Source organism: Schistocerca serialis, chromosome 5 (assembly GCF_023864345.2).
Source record: "Schistocerca serialis cubense isolate TAMUIC-IGC-003099 chromosome 5, iqSchSeri2.2, whole genome shotgun sequence".
Lineage (NCBI taxonomy): Eukaryota > Metazoa > Arthropoda > Insecta > Orthoptera > Acrididae > Schistocerca > Schistocerca serialis.
Genome location: NC_064642.1, coordinates 111984156 through 112002896, shown reverse-complemented (window position 1 = coordinate 112002896; position 18741 = coordinate 111984156). Strand labels below are relative to the sequence as shown.

Here is an 18741-nt window from a genome sequence, read left to right as displayed (position 1 = left end):
AACGCAATGGGCACATCATCATAAGATTGGTCTTCAATTTCCACCAGTTGTACAGTCAGTGTGGGATCTAGTGCTCATTGGATTGGCCTCTCTGTGGAGCCATTCTTCCAAAACACCATATTCGGTGTTCACGTTCTTGGTTGAGACTCTCACTGTTGTTGAGACTCTCACTGTTGTTGAGACTCTCACTGTTGTTGAGACTCTCACTGTTGTTGAGACTCTCACTGTTGTTGAGACTCTCATTGTTGTTGAGACTGTCTTGTCGAATCCTATTATCTAATGTTTAGAATGTCCCATTTGTTTGTGCCAAGTGGTGGGATTTGTGTGCTTGTAAGTATAGGTTGGTGTGTGTCTTCTTACAGTAGATGCTGTGGCCCAGTGTCCCATCTGCTCTTCTTTTTACCAGGACATACAGAAAGGAGACACTCCAAATTTCAACTTCTTTGGAAAAATTGATATTCTGGTGTATGGAATTGAAATGTCTGAGGAAATCATTCATGTGGCCATATGACGGTGTCATTGAGATACCGGAAAAGAAAGTTAGGTCTGATCCTAGAACTTCTTTGTTGAAATGTTTCACATGCATGTTGGAAATAACTGGTGAGGGTGGACTCCCCATGGTTACTCCTTCCATCTGCTCATAGTAACCACTGCCAGAAAGAAAGTATATCATCAAGAAAGCCTAGAAAGGTTAGTAGTCTCTATGTCAAATTTCTGGCCAATAAGCTACAAGGATTCTTGTAAAGATATGCAGGTGAAAAGAGAGACAATGTTGAAGCACACAAGGATCTCAGAATCACAAAGCTTTAAACTTGTTAAGATGCCCAACAAAATTCATGGAGCTACGAATAAGAAATTGACGTCTTCTGACAGGGCTCGTCATATCTTTAAGGATTTGGTGAGTGAGTATGTCAGTGCATCATTGCTACTAAGAGTGGGGTGTAAAGATCCCCCCCCCCCTCCTCCTTCTCCCCCCCCCCCCTCCCCCCTCAATCTTTCTGAATGTACTTGGTAGTGTCAAGGACAACCTCACACTATAGAAGTCTAGTGCCTATCAGATCTGCTGCTAATGTGACATGACATACTTGAGTCAGAGACTGTGTAATGCTGAAGATAGTTGCCGAGAACATCAACAACACATGAGACCGCAGCACCTTAAAATGTCAGGCCTCGTAGAATGTTGCTTATCAGAATTACAAGGACTGGAGTATGACCATACAGAGTTTCTGTCACAGGCGTATAAGTTCTGGAACTGCATCAATTAAGTCTCTCTCTCAATTTGAGTAAAAGAACCACTTATCAATAATAATGGTGGCTACCACACTTGGTCCAATTAATAAGAGGAAGGAGACATCCCACAACAAACTAACTTGTGCAGGTGGAGCAACAGCTGAGACACTGACAGCATGGGCCCTGAAGGCGATCCACGGACAGAGCAGGATGTCGGCATGAGAAGGGGGAAGGAGATGAGAAGATACTAGGTGCACATCTGCACCTGGGTGCTGACTAAACACACACTGCACTAGCTCTTATGCAATGAGTTTGTTAGTACATCTGATGATGGCAATGTGGCAGCATGCCAAAATATTGTGCCCATCGGAAACTAACATCCGGACATTTACCCGTGAATTATTTCGTCACGAATTACACTGGGAGAAGTTGAAGAACCACATTGTTGTACTCTATGTTTTGCAGAATTAGTTAAAAAGAACTCAGGAATCTTATGACATTTTGACAAAAGTATCTTTGTTTTAAATCGCGGAGGCACATTGCATTTTCAAGAGCATGGACGCAAATTTCAGGGTGCTATGTATGGATGCAAAAAATGTATGACAACATTCGTGCAACCTCCCAGATGGTAGTGAATACACTGGACTCATATTCAAAAGGAGTTGGTTCCAAATCACTGTCCTGCTTTTCTGATTTTGATTTTCTATTGTTTCCTTTATCAGTTGAGCAGATGTCAGACTGATCAGTAAATGAGGGCTTTTGGTATCTTCTCCTTGTCCAATCTGTGCTAGTGCGTGTATGTAATGACATCTTTGAAGGAATGTTAGGGTTACTATGATAGTTTTGTATAACTAGTACAAATTTCTCTTTTGCTGATAACTTACGTTCAGTTTCTCAAGATGGTTTTCGAGAAGTTGCGTAGACCAGTGCATCCTCATAAGTATCTTGGTGAAACTCTTATGATAATCCTCTGTGGAAAGTTTAGTGAAGAACACTTTATAAATGGACCTAGATGTTCCTGGGGATAGAGTGTGATATTGTGTGTTTGAACTGTAAGTTTACTGCAGAAGTGTCTTGATTTGGAATCCTCAAGAACTGTGAAGTTTTGATCTCTCTTCAGCAACTGCCTTGTTGTAGTGGGGCAGTGGTATTGCAAGTCCATCAGGTGTTGCTTTGAGTTGGTTTGGAAAGCATAGAAAGACATATTCTAACATACAATATGTGGTTACTGTGCTACATTCCTTATATGTGATTGTAATTCTGTGTCTATTCTGGATGAAAAAAGGTGCTCATGATAATTTTTCCCTCACCACTTACTCTCTTTACTTCTGTTGGTGGCACTCATCAAGGGACATCAATGTGCTGGGTGCTAAACTAATCTCTGGGTGAAATTGACACAGGCACTTTTTGCTATCAATTGGAATATTGAATATGTGTCAACCTCCATTCTCATACTTACTGTGCAGTATACATTGTTGTGAGTGAATGTGACAATTTAAAATTGTGTACTTGACTTTGACTCAAATGCAGATCATGACATTTCCCTGCCAGTGTACTACCAATTACATGATCAGAAACTAGAAGCTCCAGCTTGCCATGGGCTTCTTCTCATCCCTTTTTTGTGAATTGTCATTTATTTGTCTCATAATGTGCATAATCTAAATCATGTGGTTCAGTTACAGGAGACACGTCAAATTGTGGTAAAATTTCACCACATACAGAGAATAGTTTATGTTAACAGACAGCGTCATAATAATAACACAATTTTGTTATACATACATACAATAAAATCTGACACTTAATTACCCCTTGCTCAAATTGCCATTTCGTCCTCTGTGAATTCTTCTATTGAGTATTAGCATTTCTCCCACAGAATCTGCTGTAGCCTTATTTTTAAAATTTCTGGCTTCGTATTAAATATGTTTTTGCTGATTAACTTGTTGTATATTGTCATCTCCATATACTGTGGAGTCATTGCATATAATTTCAACTGGTGTGTGGGTAGCATAAAATTATTTTTATTTTTTGTGTTATATGTTTGGTTAAAATGATTCTCCTTGAATAATTTTTGTGTGCCATGAAGGAAGATTATAATTTCATAAATGTATATGGAGGGAACAGGTAGGATTTGCAGTTTAAGAAATAATGGGTGACAAGACTGTTTGCTGTGCAGTACACATGTATCAGACAATTTTCTTTTGCAGTTTCAGTGTTCAAGATACACTACTTGAACCTACCCAGAAAATTATCCCATATCTAATGACAGATTCAAAATAACTATGATAAGCAATTTTTCTTGTACTCAGGTCAGTGGAATTTGCTATTATTTGCATTGCAAATGCAAAACTGCTTAGTTTATTTGATAGGAAGTCAAAATGTGTATTCCAGCCGAAGTTCTTGTCCACATTTAGTCTCAGATATTTGACAGTGTCAACTTCTTTCATAGGTTGATAGTTATGTTGTATTCTAAATTCCACACATTTCAAATGTTTGGTTTTGAAATGTACCATATGGATTTTTGCAATGTTCAGTTTCAACCCATTTAATTGGAACCAGTGTGCTTATGACAGAGCTCGGATTTTTTTTTTTTTTTTAATCTTCAGTTAAAACAGAAGTACTATTTGCAAACAGAACTGATGGGGAATTTGCATTTATGGGTAAGTCATTTATGTAGAATAGGAAAAGGATTGGCTCCAAAATGGAGCCTTGAGGCACACCTTGTGATACTGTACTCCATTTAGAATAATAGTTCACAGCATCTGAGGTGTTAATTATCATTTGTTTTCTGTTTGTAAGTATGATGTTAGCCAGTGTAGAGCATTGTCCTTAATCCTTTTTTGTCTAATTTGTAGATAAGCAAGTCACGGTTCACGGAGTCAAATGCTTTTATGAGATTACAGAAGGTACCAGCAACTTTACCCCTCTGATCCAATGATTTGCCTATCTTTTCAATAGTTATTCACTGCATCCAGAGTGTTTTTTCCTGGTTGAAATCCAAATTGGTTACTTATAATAATATCATTTTTTTTAAAAATAAAGTTTTTGATCTGGTTTGCAGGTTCTTTCTCTAACACTTTTGATAGGACTGGAAGAATAGAAATAGGCTGATAGTTTACACCTCTTCCCTTGGCCCTTTCTTGAACAGAGGTCCGACTTCCTCATACTTCAAAACATAGGGAAAGCATCCCTGTTCGAAAGACTGATTGAATACCTAAACTCAACTCTGCAGCCTCTCTCCAGTGGTGCTGTGAGATTAAATTCTCCAATGTAATAGATGTAGTGATGAATTTGGTGCATCCACACCTTCAGGGTTGATATTGAGAATGAACTCCCTCTTTATTCATGTCCTTCTGTAGGACCAAATTGAGGAGCAAATCTCCCTGTCATGGAACGAGTTTGTACATGAAATTAAAATGAGGAAATAGTAGATAAAATAAGATTTACATGAATCCTATGCAGACATCAAGCTGTGAGCATATATTAGCACAATCAACAATACATCACAGGAATCAACTTAATTTTTTCCAGGAACACACTGACAGAATAGGGGTGAGCAATGAGGAAATTCTGCTATTTGGACTTCAAAGTGTGTGGGTTACTGCTAAGATTTTTCAGTTCTTGTAGTAGCTTATTGAAAATGGATGCAGTAGAATACAGCATGCCCTTTTGCACAAGTCAGGGATTTGCAGTCCAAGTGCAGATTGAATTTCTGCATAGTATTAACTAAGTGAAAGGGGTTATGGCATGGTAATAAGCTCATATTGTTAACAACAAATGACATTAAATGAGATGTATATTAAGAGGCCGATGTCAGAAAAGTCCCAGACTCCTGAATGAGATGCGACAATAGGTTCATAAAATTATGCTACATATTTTTCGAACTACCTGTTTCTGAGTCAAAAATACCCTTTGTGAATGGGAAGAGTTACCCTGTATGTCATAAGTGGATAAAAATAAGCGAAGTAGACTAATTTCTGTGTTGGGCTGTCACTTATTGCAGATATTGTGTTAGTGGTGAATATAGCAACATTCAGTTTGTGAACAAGATCCTGAACATAAGCTTACAATGACAGCTTACCATCTACCTGAACACCTAGGAATTTGAATTATCCAGACTCACTAATCTTATACCCATTCTGTGTAATCTAAATGTCAATTTTAGTTGAATTGTGTGTTGGAAACTAAAAACCAAGCCTCACTGTGATTTAGCACAAATTTATTTTCCGTAAGTTATAAAGTTATATCTTGAACTGCACCATTTGACACATTGCCTGTGCTGCACTCAATGTCCTGCACTACCAAGCTAGTGTCATCACCAAACAGAAATATTTTAGAATCACCTGTCATATCAGAAAGCATATTAATGTATAGAAGAAACAGTAGTGGTTCCAGCATGACCATCCCAAGGCACCACCCACTTAACCGTGATTCTATCAGATGCCACCTTAGACCCATTCTCATTACTGTGGAGAATGACCTTTTGCTGTCTGTTCTTAAAGTGTGGGAGGAACCAGTTGTGAGCTACTCCTCTTATTCTACAGTGGTCCAATATAGCATTTTTGGTTGTTAAACCTCTTGTGAAACCAAACTTTGTGTTTCGCGTATGCAGATATTCCACTATACTCGCTCCATCTCTCTCTCATCCTCAAGATACCTTGAACCGCCTCGAAAGATTTTGTCACTTCGCTGTCTATGCTTCCTGTCTGGGGATTTAACAAAGATGAGGTGACTTACCGAACAAAAGCGCTGGCAGCGCTGGCAGGTCGATAGACACACAAACAAACACAAACACACACACAAAATTCAAGCTTTTGCAACAAACTGTTGCCTCATCAGGAAAGAGGGAAGGAGAGGGGAAGACGAAAGGAAGTGGGTTTTAAGGGAGAGGGTAAGGAGTCATTCCAATCCCGGGAGCGGAAAGACTTACCTTAGGGGGAAAAAAGGACAGGTATACACTCGCACACACGCACATATCCATCCACACATACAGACACAAGCAGACATATGTGTGCTTGTGTCTGTATGTGTGGATGGATATGTGCGTGTGTGCGAGTGTATACCTGTCCTTTTTTCCCCCTAAGGTAAGTCTTTCCGCTCCCGGGATTGGAATGACTCCTTACCCTCTCCCTTAAAACCAACTTCCTTTCGTCTTCCCCTCTCCTTCCCTCTTTCCTGATGAGGCAACAGTTTGTTGCGAAAGCTTGAATTTTGTGTGTGTGTTTGTGTTTGTTTGTGTGTCTATCGACCTGCCAGCGCTTTTGTTCGGTAAGTCACCTCATCTTTGTTTTTATATATAATTTTTCCCACGTGGAATGTTTCCTTCCATTATATATATATAAAAAAAAACCATGCTGCGCATCACAGAGTACAGTTCCTACTCTAGTTTGCAATTGCAATGTGTGGTCTAATTTGGCTTGGCGAATCAGCCCACTGTTCTTGGACCGCAGTATATTTGATTTGTGTTTCTTATTGAATACCTTATGGCAATGTTATTCTGTACCCGACATATTGTAAAATTGAACTGTTGATTTGAAAAGATGGACTGGAGTGCTGGCTTAAAGACATCGTAACAAACTCTTGCATCAGAAGTTCGAAGATGGTTTGCCCAGAAGATGTAGCATCACCCTCAAAGATTTCCAGTCTTGACTATGATATCCAAGAAGATGATGTAATGATTTCAAGCTCCATGGTTTCAAGCAGTAAGATATCTAATTACTGTCTGAAGGTGAATAGAAGTAAGTATGACAAATCTTACATCATTCTCGGATGTGTTGATTATAATGGCTCACCTCTGTGCATATTATGTAACAAGCTACTATCAAGTAGTTCTGTGACACCTGATAAGTTGTGCAGACATTTAGAAACTATACAGCCCAATTTCAAAGAGAAGAATGAAGAATTTTTTATACATACGAAAGGACAGTTATTAAGAAGTCAAACACCTCTGAAGTTTGTGATCCAAACAGTGAATGAAAAATCTGTAGAGGCATCGTATTTGGTCAGCTGTCACACTGCACAAACGGCTGAGTGCATACTGTCGCTGAGAATTAAATAAAACCATATGTGGCAGATAACACAGTGTGTGCTCGATGACAAATCTGCAAAGGATCTTTCTCCAATGCCACTTTCTAATGACAATTTTGCATCAAATTAACAATTTTGCAGGCTAAATCGAAAAAGAAATAATTGGTCACCTTCAACACAACAAATTTGTTTTGCAAATGGGTGGGTCACATGATGTTGTTGGACTGGCTGTCTTGATGCCAGTTGTATGATATCCGTTATAAATGTTCTCTCAAAGAAGTGTCGCTTTTGTGTAGATCACTGCCAACTAACACTACCAGGAAAGAATTTTTTTAACATGATTAACAGTTTTTTTTTTAAATAAACCGTCTCAACTGTAATGATGATGGGAGCAGACTTGAAACACTACTGCTCGATACCAATGTTAGTTGGTTACCTCAGGGCAAGACCTTAACAGGATTATTCGAAGTGAGAGCTGAATTACGAGCTGACTGACGTTTCTTTTAAATTAAAAGACAGTTTGAGGGATGTGACTTAGTTGTTCAGACTACCATTTTTGCCAAATATATTTGTAAAGATTAATGAATGAAACCCAGAACCCAGTACTGTTTCCCTTTCTCTAATGCATTACTTTACTCAGTGTCAATTCGTCATTTTCTTTTTCTTCTTTCCTATGGTTTACCCGTCACTTTCAAAGGCTTTTTGGCCGAAAGCTTAAATGTATAGCAGCCTTTTTGTTTTACCTTTTTACAACTCATCATGTCCTCTGCATGGTGAGAAGCAGTCTATCCTATTCATGATATCATCATTATTCTATCCTGGACTTTCCATTGTTTGAATTAAATCTATCTTTAAAGGAAAACAGACAATACTCTTAACAAAAGAACTGCCTTAAAAATACATTTGTGGATTGTTTGTATTGGCAAGTGTTCATTGGTGAGATAGCAGAATTACCAAATGAAATATTTGAAGAATTGGCCCAATGTATCCACAATGTACGTGCATCTTAAGAGACATATTTTCCTGAGGATCGGACTACAAAAGGAAAAATTAATTTGTTTATTCAGAATCCTTGGATACTGTATTTGCAGAAGCCAGAAGATATGTCAAACAAAATCTCTTTGGAAATGACACCAGATTCAAGCATGGAATCATTTTTCAAAATGTCACTTGATGATTTTGGGTGCAGGGTTTGTGATGAATATCTACACTGTGGCATACAAGCTCTGAGTTATCTTCTCCTATACCCAAAACGTACTTGTGTGAAGCATGATGTTTAGCATATGCAGCTACAAAGAAAATACCCGCAGTATACTGGATGGTGAATCTGACATGCATCTTCAACTCTCTTCTTTCAGATCTGACATTAAACAGTTGGTCAAAAATAAAAAACAACTTCACATCTCCCATTAATTGTAAACAATGTTATCAATTTACTGCGGAATCAATACAGTGTTATTTCTGTGTTTTGTATTGTTGTGTGTTGTTTTTGTATATCGTTGTAGAAGCCAGTGGTGTATAATGTACCTATTTTTGTATGATTTTCATTAAATGATTATAATCAAGGAATGGACCTCAAACCAGCTGTTATTTATTTAGGTCTCTGTAAAATATTTTGTATTTCAAAAGGTTTCTGTCACCAAAAAAAGTTTGAGAACCGCTGGTCTACGTTATCTATGCTATAAACATCCTGCCACTCTTGTTCTTTAATGAGGTTGAAAATGTCTCTGTTATCACTGGGATAAAATTTCTAAACAATTTGTAATTATATTTAACATGTGTTTGTGTTCTGTGTGCACAAATCCCTTTTAGTGAAAATTTGTGTGTCATGGTACGAAAGACCATTTACACTTTTACTAACAGAATGCCCCCACTAGTTATAAGGAATAAACAAAAATGTTGTGTATTGTTTTGCTGCTGTTCCCCTTCAGTCTATCTGGAAAGAATTTAGGAAGTCTTCCAACATACTTTTCTTGCACAATCAGTTATAAAGCTATAAAATTAATATTGAAGACATCACATACAACTAATGTTTGGTACTTTCTATAAAATAATCCAAAAACACTCTGTAAGCTGAACAGAAATTTCCTAAACTCAGAGTTAGTGTAGTTTCATTAAGTTCTTAAATTAAATCTGTCAAACATATATTGACTTAGATCCAGTCACTGAGGCATCTGTTCTGCATTGGATAGAGTGGCACCCACATCTTCATCTGCATGACTACTTTGCACTTCACACTTAAGTGCTTGGCAGAGGGTTCATTGAGACTATTTCTCTACTGTTTCACTCTTCAATAGCATTTGGGAAAAATTACCACCTAGGTCTTCCCATGCGAGCTCTGATTTCAACTATTTTATTACAATGGTCATTCCTCCCATGTAGGTGGTAGTCAACAAAATATTTTTGCAGGGAAAGTTGGTGATTGAAATGTTGTGAAAAGTTCTTGCTGCATTGAAAAATCCTTTAGTTGTAATGGTTGTCATCCTAACTCGCGTATTGTATTTGTGGCACTGTCTCCCCTATTTTGTGATAATACAAAATGAGCTGCCCTTCTTTGGAATGTTCTGATGTCCTCCATCAGTACTATGGGGTTAAGGATCCAATACAGCATTGCAATATTCCAGAAGACCACATAAAACATAGTGTAGGCAGTCTCTCTATTAGATTTGTTGCTAAGTATTTTGCCAGTAAAACACAGTTTTTTTGTTCTCCTTCCCCACAACATTTTCTGTGACATGGTTCCAATATGTTTGTAATTGTAAACCCTAGGTATTTAGTTGAATCGACAACCTTTAGATTTGTGTGATTTATCATGTAACCAAAATTTAATGAACCCCTTTTAGTTAGTATACATGCAGAGGAACTCGCACTTTTTGTTGTTTGGAGTCAATTGCCATTTTCTGCGCCATACAGATACCTTTTTTTAATTCATTTTGCAATTGGTTTGGTTGGTATTCTGACTAATTTAGTATATAGTAACATAATAGCATCATCTGTAAACAGTATAAAAGAGCTGCTCGCATTGCATCCTAAACCGTCTGTGTAGATTAGGAACAGCAGTTCTGCTTTATACGATGACACTCCATCACATACTACGAATTGTAACTTTTCTGGCAGGAAATCATGAATCTAGTCACACAACTGTGACAGTACGCCATAGGTGTGCAACTTGGATAGAAGCCGTTGTGAGGAATGCTGTCCAAAGCCTTTTGAAAATCTAGAAATGCAGAATCAATTTGAGATTCCGTTTCAGTACCACTCATTACTTCATGTGAATAAAGAGCTAGTTGCCTTTGACAAGACCAACATTTTCTGAATCTGTGCTGACGGTTTCAATAGACCATTCTGTTTGAAGTATTTCATAATGTTAGAACACAGTATATGTTCCAAAATTTTACTGCAAATTTGGTATACAGTCTGGACTGGAAGACTTGCCTTTATTAATGACCTAAATTGCTTCACTACACTGAAGATACCTGCTTTCAAACTACTCATATTTGTAATTGTTCTTGATTTGATTTCTGAAATATTTACTGCGTTTTTGTTGGTGAAGGAATTTCGTAAAACCGTGATTAGTAACTCTGATCTAGTGGAGCTTTCATTGATAACATTACTGTTGCTATTGTGCATTGAAGATATTGTGTCTTGCTGCTGGTATGCTTTACGTACGACCAGAATCTCTGTGGATTTTCTGACAGATTTTGAGATAGAGTTGAAGTCTGTACTAAAGACCACCTCTACTGCAGTGGCCTGCAAGAAATAGATCCATGAAATTCACTCTGCCTACACAAGTTCACTGACAACTCATCAGATTTTCTCCTTCAGGTCATGGATATTTTGGGGTTTATTGGCATACAACATTGACTTAAGATGACCCCAAAGAAAAAAGTCACAAGGAGTTAAGTTACATTAACCTTGGTTGCCATTGATGATCAGCATTTTGTGAAATGAGGCAATCAGGGAACTGCTCGTGGAGCAACTGAATTGTTTCACAGGAAGTTTTGCAGGTGGCACCATCCTGTTGAAACCACAGCTCTTCAATGTCCATTCCATCCAAATGAGGCCACAAAAACTCCCTTATCATTGTACAGTATTGGTAGGGACAGGAAAAAATTGGTGTTATTTTATGGCCTAAATCAATGTGTTATTTTTTGCACTTTTCGGTGTTATTTATTGGTATTATTTTCTGGAAAGCTACTTTTATTATTAATTATCTATTTTATATATAAAAAACAAAGATGCTGTAACTTACCAAACGAGAATGCGCTGGTAGATAGACACAATAAAAAACACACAAACAAATTTCAAGCTTTCACAACCCATATTGGAATGTTTCCCTCTATTATATAATTATCTATTTTGTGATATTTGACCATTTTTCAATGCTATGTTGAAATTGGAAGATAGGGTGGGTCAAAAATGAGACAAGTGTAGAGAAAAATTATTTTAACAAAAAATTTTGACATAAACTATTATTTAAAAACAAATACCGAAGGTAAAAATGAAAATAGCAGTATGTTGCAGATATTTTATTGATGACATGCTTCACACTTCTTCATATCATTCTTGAGATGTGAAGACCACAGAAACCAGTTTCCGAGGCTCAAGAATGATCTGAAGATGCGTCAGAAGCATGAAATGCGTCATCTATGAAGTATCTTCAACAGAGACTATTATCTCAATTTTTAACATTTATATACTGTTGCTCTGCTTGGCCAGAATGGTGTGGAGTGATACATGTATTTTAAATACTTTAAAAAATTATTTATCAATGTTGTATCCAGCAGATTAAAAAATATACAAAACTCCCCTTTTTTTGGTCTGCAGTCTATTTTTGACACTTGACAATTTGTCTCACCGACTTAAATATTTATATTACGAGGGTCACTCCAAAAGAAATGCACACTATTATTTTTAAAATCCATCTTTTATTCTACATGTTTGAAAGTTTTACAGTGTGTTGATACATCCTTTAGGAACAATATTTTCATTTCTCCTCATAATTTCCATCTCTCTCAACTGCCTTACGCCATCTTGTAACCAGCGCCTATATACCCACACGGTAAAATTCTGGACCAACCTGTTGGAGCCACTGTTTGGCAGCATGCACAAGGGAGTCATCATCTTCAAACCTTGTTCCACGAAGAGAGTCTTTCAGTTTCCCAGAGAGATGATAGTCACATGGAGCCAGGTCAGGACTGTAAGGCAGGTGTTTCAGTGTTGTCCATCCGAGTTTTGTGATCGCTTCCATGGTTTTTTGTCTGACATGTGGCCGTGCATTGTCGTGTAAACAGCAAAACATCCTGCTTTTGCCGATGTGGTCGATTATGACTCAGTCGAGCTTGAAGTTTCTTCAGTGTCATCACATATGTGTCAGAATTTATAGTGGTTCCACTTGGCATGATGTCCCGGAATCAAAAAACACTGTGGCCATAACTTTTCCAGCAGAAGGTGTGGTTTTGAATTTTTTTTTTTTCGTGGGTAAATTTGCATGATGCCACTCCATTGATTGTCTCTGGTCAAAAATGATGGAGCCATGTTTCATCACCTGTCACAATTCTTCCAAAAAATTCACCTCCACCATTCTCTTACTGTTCCAAAAGTTCGCTGCAAATCGTTTTTCTTGTTTCTTTGTGAGCCACCGTCAACATCCTGGGAACCAACCTGGCACAAACCTTTTTTAATGGCAAACACTTACAGTATTCTGCCAACACTTCCTTCCCCTATCCCATCGTAGCGTGACTATTCGTTCACTGTGATGCATCTGTCAGCAGTCACCAATTCGTTAACTCTCTACACATTGTCTGGAGTGTGTGCAGTATGAGGCCTGCCGCCTCGAGGACAGTCCTCAATATTGCCGTGCCCGCTTTCATCACATAACCTGCTTGCCCACTGTACTGTGATCGACAGCAGCATCTCCATACACCTTTTTCAACCTTTTGTGGATGTTTCCCACTGTCTCGTTTTCACAGCACACGACTTCTATGACAGGACGTTGCTTCTGACGAATGTCAAGTGTAGGAGCCATCTTGAAGACATGCTGTGACAGTGCCACTCACGGGAACAGGTTGAACTAAGTTTGAAAACAAGTGGGAAGGATGTATCTACACACTGTAAAACTTTCACACATGCAGAATGAAAACTGTATTTTTACAAAAATAGTGTGCATTTCTTTTGGAGTGACCCTTGTAAATACTTGAAATTTCGTACAGAATAGTAATAATGAAACTTAGAAGAAAATCTTTTAATGTAAAGAAAAATATTTGCCTCTGCAGTGCTATTGTTAATAAATAAAATGTTTTGGCTACATCCCCAAGAGATTTTTCTGTATGAATATCACCAAGAAAGCTTAAAGTTTATTTTTTAATTTTCATAAGTAACAAAATATTTATAAACATTTACAAAAGGTATTTAACTTGGGCTAAAAATAAGACTAAATTTAAGTTTCTTAATTTTTTAATGTTCCCTCACATGTTGCTTGGAAATAAAGTTTATGATATGTTTCAGTACAAATTTTGAGTTTTAAATTCTATTTCCCATCACTAACACAATCTTTTAATTGCAAAAATACTTCCTTTAACATAGTCTCCTCTTCTTCTTCTTTTTTTTGACACATGTATACAAATGGTAGTAAGGCTCAGTTATGTACTGTATTTTCAGCTGTTTTTACCGATATCTGGACAAATAGGGTAAAGACAGACAAAACAAAAATCCATCCTCAAACAAAAGAAGCATAGTTCTTCCTCACATCAGGGAAGTAAAAACTAGTAAACATTTGAGAAAGTGAGAATATGCATAGTTTTTTTTTAAAGAAGAATAACGAAACGAACTAACAAAGATAGGTCTACAGTATCACTAAGGCGTCACCCTGTAGACAATTTTTCGAATGACAGCATTGTCATTATAACATTGTTGTCTTCAGAGAGATTGTGCCACCTATCTGGCAGTACTTCATTATAGTTGGAAAATAGCCTCTCGCTGTCAACAGTGGAACACGAGAACCAAACAGCTTTCAATACTGCAAATGCAAATTGGTGATTGTCGACTGCAGTTGCCCGCAGACATTTCACTATGTCAACATGTCCCAGCTGCATTGACATTTGGTTTTGAACAAAATTTTGGAGAGATTGATACCCCTTCAGAGTATCTACAGTACTAAGAACAGTCATCCCAGGTACAGATTGCAAGATACTGGCTATTTCGGAATTAATAGTATTGAGAATTATTGTCCTTGGATCGAAACAAGAATCCAAGGCTTTGAAAACTGGTTTACTTGGATCTGTGGCCGTGAGAGACGACAATCTCGTTTGGAGGTGCAGCCCAGCTCACTTCAATCCCTCCTTAATTTCTGCCTGAAGCACTTCGCTCTTTATTGTTTTTAAAATCTCACTGGTTTCATTGCCAAATATTCCTTTTCCCACAAAACTGAACCATACTTCAAGATGCTTCAACTTTGAATAAAGTCCATGTGAAGTTGGCCGCTTTGAAGTCTCTAAGAAGAATGCCATGCTCATCAAGTCTCTGGCATGTTCTTTAATGAACATGACCTCTGCAAGAATCCTAGTTACATCATTATCTGACAGTGAAGTAATATACTCAGTGCCTGCATTCGACAGCTCTCGCATATCATCACTGCGGAAGAAATCAATCATTACCTCAAAATATTCTGCTACGTAAATGGCTGTGGAGAACCAAGAGTTCTATTGCGTTAAAACTGGAAGAGGAAAAACCTTTGGAATTCAATTTTTCCCTTTAAGAAACTGCAAACATAAATGTTTCCTCTTTCTGGTGTTTAAAAAGCGCTCTTCAATAACTGATTGTAGTATTTAACTTACTAAGTTCCTTGGAATAAATGTTGCCAATTAAATTAATTTTATGTGCCCAGCATTGAACATGGATTAAATTATCACCTATTATTTTTTCAAGGAGTCAACACATTTGTTCATATACTTAGCACTGTCACTCACTACTGTTTTAACATTATCACACTGTATATTATATGTTTGTAGACTCCAAAGTAGCATGAGCACATTGTGTCGAGTTCGCTGCATCGAGAACTGTCACACTTGCCACAAAAACTTTCTGCTCATTCCAAGCTTCCATAGTTCTCAACAAAACAGCAAAAACACAACAGCCTCTTCTGTCAGTGGTCTCGTCGGCTAATATAACAACATCTTTCGCTGCTAGTTGTTCCATTACCTCAGTTTTTCTTTGCTGTTGTATTGAAGGCACAATAGTGTCTCTCATTGTTTTAACACCTGAAATGTTACCAGCACCTCAAAGTGGTAGAGCACTTGCCCGTGATAGGCAAAAGTCCCGAGTTCAAGTCTCGGTCCAGCACACAGTTTTAATTTGTCAGGAAGTTTCATATCAGCGCCCACTCCACTGCAGAGTGAAAATTTCATTCTGGTACCAAGTAGTTGTTGTGGATTTGTAACAATCAGCTCTTGTGCCTAATTTAATACTATTATTTAAGATTCATTAATTAGATTTTGGTGAAACTTTCAGGGTATGTAGTGCTGAGGTTAGTTACGTTCCGAACAGCCGTGCAATACATTCATTCATTATTAGTGTGAAGGAGTGGGACACACTGTTCCAATACCTCCAGATGTGGTAATTAGAATTTACAGTTGCAGACTTAACATTATTATTTTTTTAACTATTAATGGTTTGCCCCTAACATAAGATGAGAAAATTGGGAAAGTCTAAACATTAATATAAATTTTAACTCAAATATCTAACTTTCTTTGTTTTGAAGTTTTGCAAGTATTTAAAAAATATATATTAATTTCTGTTGTAATTGCCCCAGTTCCCCCTATATTTTTATAAAATATGAGAGGTACAGAGTTTAATTGTGAACTGATTGAGAGTACATGTAAAGTGAAGATTTACCAAAATAATTTTGATGCAAGCTGTAGCCACAAAATAAATAAAAAAGTAACACCACTGGGCACCTTCAATGAACTCGTTCATCCAGTGCCGAAAGTCTTCGTTCTCCAGTTTGTGGAGTGAAATGTTGGCCTTCAAAAATGTTTCCACAGTCCTTTGGGCCAGATATTCATAATCGCTCTTCTTTTTTGTCATTTCAAAGCTGTTGCTAATTTTAGACTGCCACTTTATTTGCAAATTGGTCTGCTTCAACTTGTCGTCCTTATGTTTTCCGGTCTGCACATGTTTCACTATAGAAACTCTGATATTGCAGAATTTACAAAACACTGTTAACTTATCAAAAGCATATAAACCATCGATTTCAAATTCTTGCACCCTTTTGGCAGTGGTTACTGTAGGTTTCGGCATTTTCACAGAGCACATGTGTTCGTCGCCGAGTCTATAAAAAAAAAAAGAACAACAGATGGTAAAAATGAGTATCCGAATGCGGGAAATGCTATAGCTTCGAAATGATTGAAAAATGCACCCCAAACAAAACATGAGTCTAATGAAGTGTACCCCCATTCTAACTCAGACAGCTATGCTCATGCGTGAATCTGGCAGCTTTTCCGGGTGGATTCTGGCTGCTTTCTCTCACTGCTTATACACCAAAGAGCCATGCTCCAAGTGGCAAGTAGCATAAAGTGTGAGTAGGCATCACTTATACACGATTTCAACTCTGTGCATGCGCGGAAAGCTGTATGGTAGCTGCTTAAGCGAACCTTATTTCAACAAAATTTGAAATCAATCATATCGATATTAATTAAAATTTTGGTAAGCTAGTACATGCAGAAAAATATGCACTCAGCTTTGAAAACCACAATGATATTGGTATTGTGCAAAATATTGTTTATTCGCAAGGGTTGCCAGCAAGCATACACAAAACAGTAGTGCTGCCAATGAATGGTCTCTGTAAACTTGACTAATGGGTTAAACACAATCATGTACAATATTAATGTGGTTTGCGTGCTATTACAGAGTACACCTTTTTCTTTTTTTGGATGATTTGAGAATGGGCTCTGATACATGAAATCGGTCATCAATTAAACAAAAGCAACTGAATTTTGAAACTTTGGCTGTTTTCTGCATCAAACTGGTTAACTCAAGTTGCTGTCCTGTTACTAAACTAGCATGCTGGAAATAAAAAAAAACGAATTTTATAGCTGCTTGATTCCGTAGCAGAAATTTATGCTGCCCTGTAAGATACCTGCCACACCAACTATTCGGAACTCGTCGCATATTCGGAAATAAACACCCAAATAATCAGGCGGAAATGTTAACATCATTTATTGCAGAACATACTTTTATTACACTTTCGGATTTTTTCCTTTACTTTTACTGTAAAAAGTGGTAGAGTCGTAAGCTGAATGATTCATGATGGTGTTGACAGTGTTCGCGCCCACCTCCTTCCAAATATTTGCATTACGTTCATAAGAAAAGACCCAGACTGTGTTGACAATGCTACAATGGGAAAAAATACATACTAGCATGCATATTTGCTCAGCAATATTTGTTTCTAAGAGGTGTAATATGCTATGGCAATTATTTACACTCTGAGTGTGCTTCTGAACTAACTGCCAGAATAATTTTTGGTGTAAGCATTTACTACAATTTTAGGTGACATTGTAAACCTTCCTTATTTGAAGAGTCTCTACTGTAATATATCGGAGATGTATTCTTTCATAATACAAATGGTACACTGAATTTATTGATAGGTACAACTCAAGTCCTACTGATGATTCTCTGTATGGAAAATTGGTTCTCCTTATTTTATTACTAGCTGTAACCCGTGGCTGCACTCACCTGTCAGTAGTTTTGCTATGATGAATGATGGTGTGTAAGTAAGCTATTGTATATGCAAGAACATCAACTTCTCTCACGTGTCTGTCTGTTTGGGTAAGTGTAGCTCATGATGTGTACCTCCCCCCCCCCCCCCCCCCCCCAACCATAAATGCGTGATGATGCATCACACACTGTTGCTGTCAAGCAGTGCATGTTGAGGGGTGTGTAGGAGCATACATCTATGCACTGTGCTACTGAATTAGCTCTACATTATGAAATATATTTAATCATTTTTTAACGTGGGTTATGTTCACTGGTAAAAAAAGATGCTCCACCCCCTTAGGGAGTGATTTTTTTTCTGAAGTACACTAAGTTCTTCCTCAGCATTCAGGCAATCTCCATACCAAATTTTATCAAAGTTGGTTCAGTGGTTTAGTCATGAGAAAATAACATGCACACTTATGTGCACAAACCCACAAGGATGTGTGCGCGCACGCGCACACACACACACACACACACACACACACACACACACACACACACACACACGCGCGCACACACACCCACCCACCCACACACACACACACACACACACACACACACACACACACACACACACACACAGAGTTCAGCAATTATAATATTAATATGGATTCAGTTTTTTCCTTCATTTCAGTGTCTCATAAGATATGAGCACAAACTGTTTATCAGTGAGTTCTGCAGAATAATGCTGTAGTTTGAATCCATGAATCCACAAATAGCTAACTGATATATTGG

At 37.6% G+C, this 18741-nt stretch overlaps 1 protein-coding gene across 3 annotated transcripts in view; it reads left to right on the top strand.

The window, feature by feature from the left end:
- LOC126481319 (3'-5' exoribonuclease 1-like) overlaps positions 1-18741 on the top strand; it is a 103211-nt gene that overhangs the window by 68750 nt on the left and 15720 nt on the right. The window lies entirely within an intron of this gene.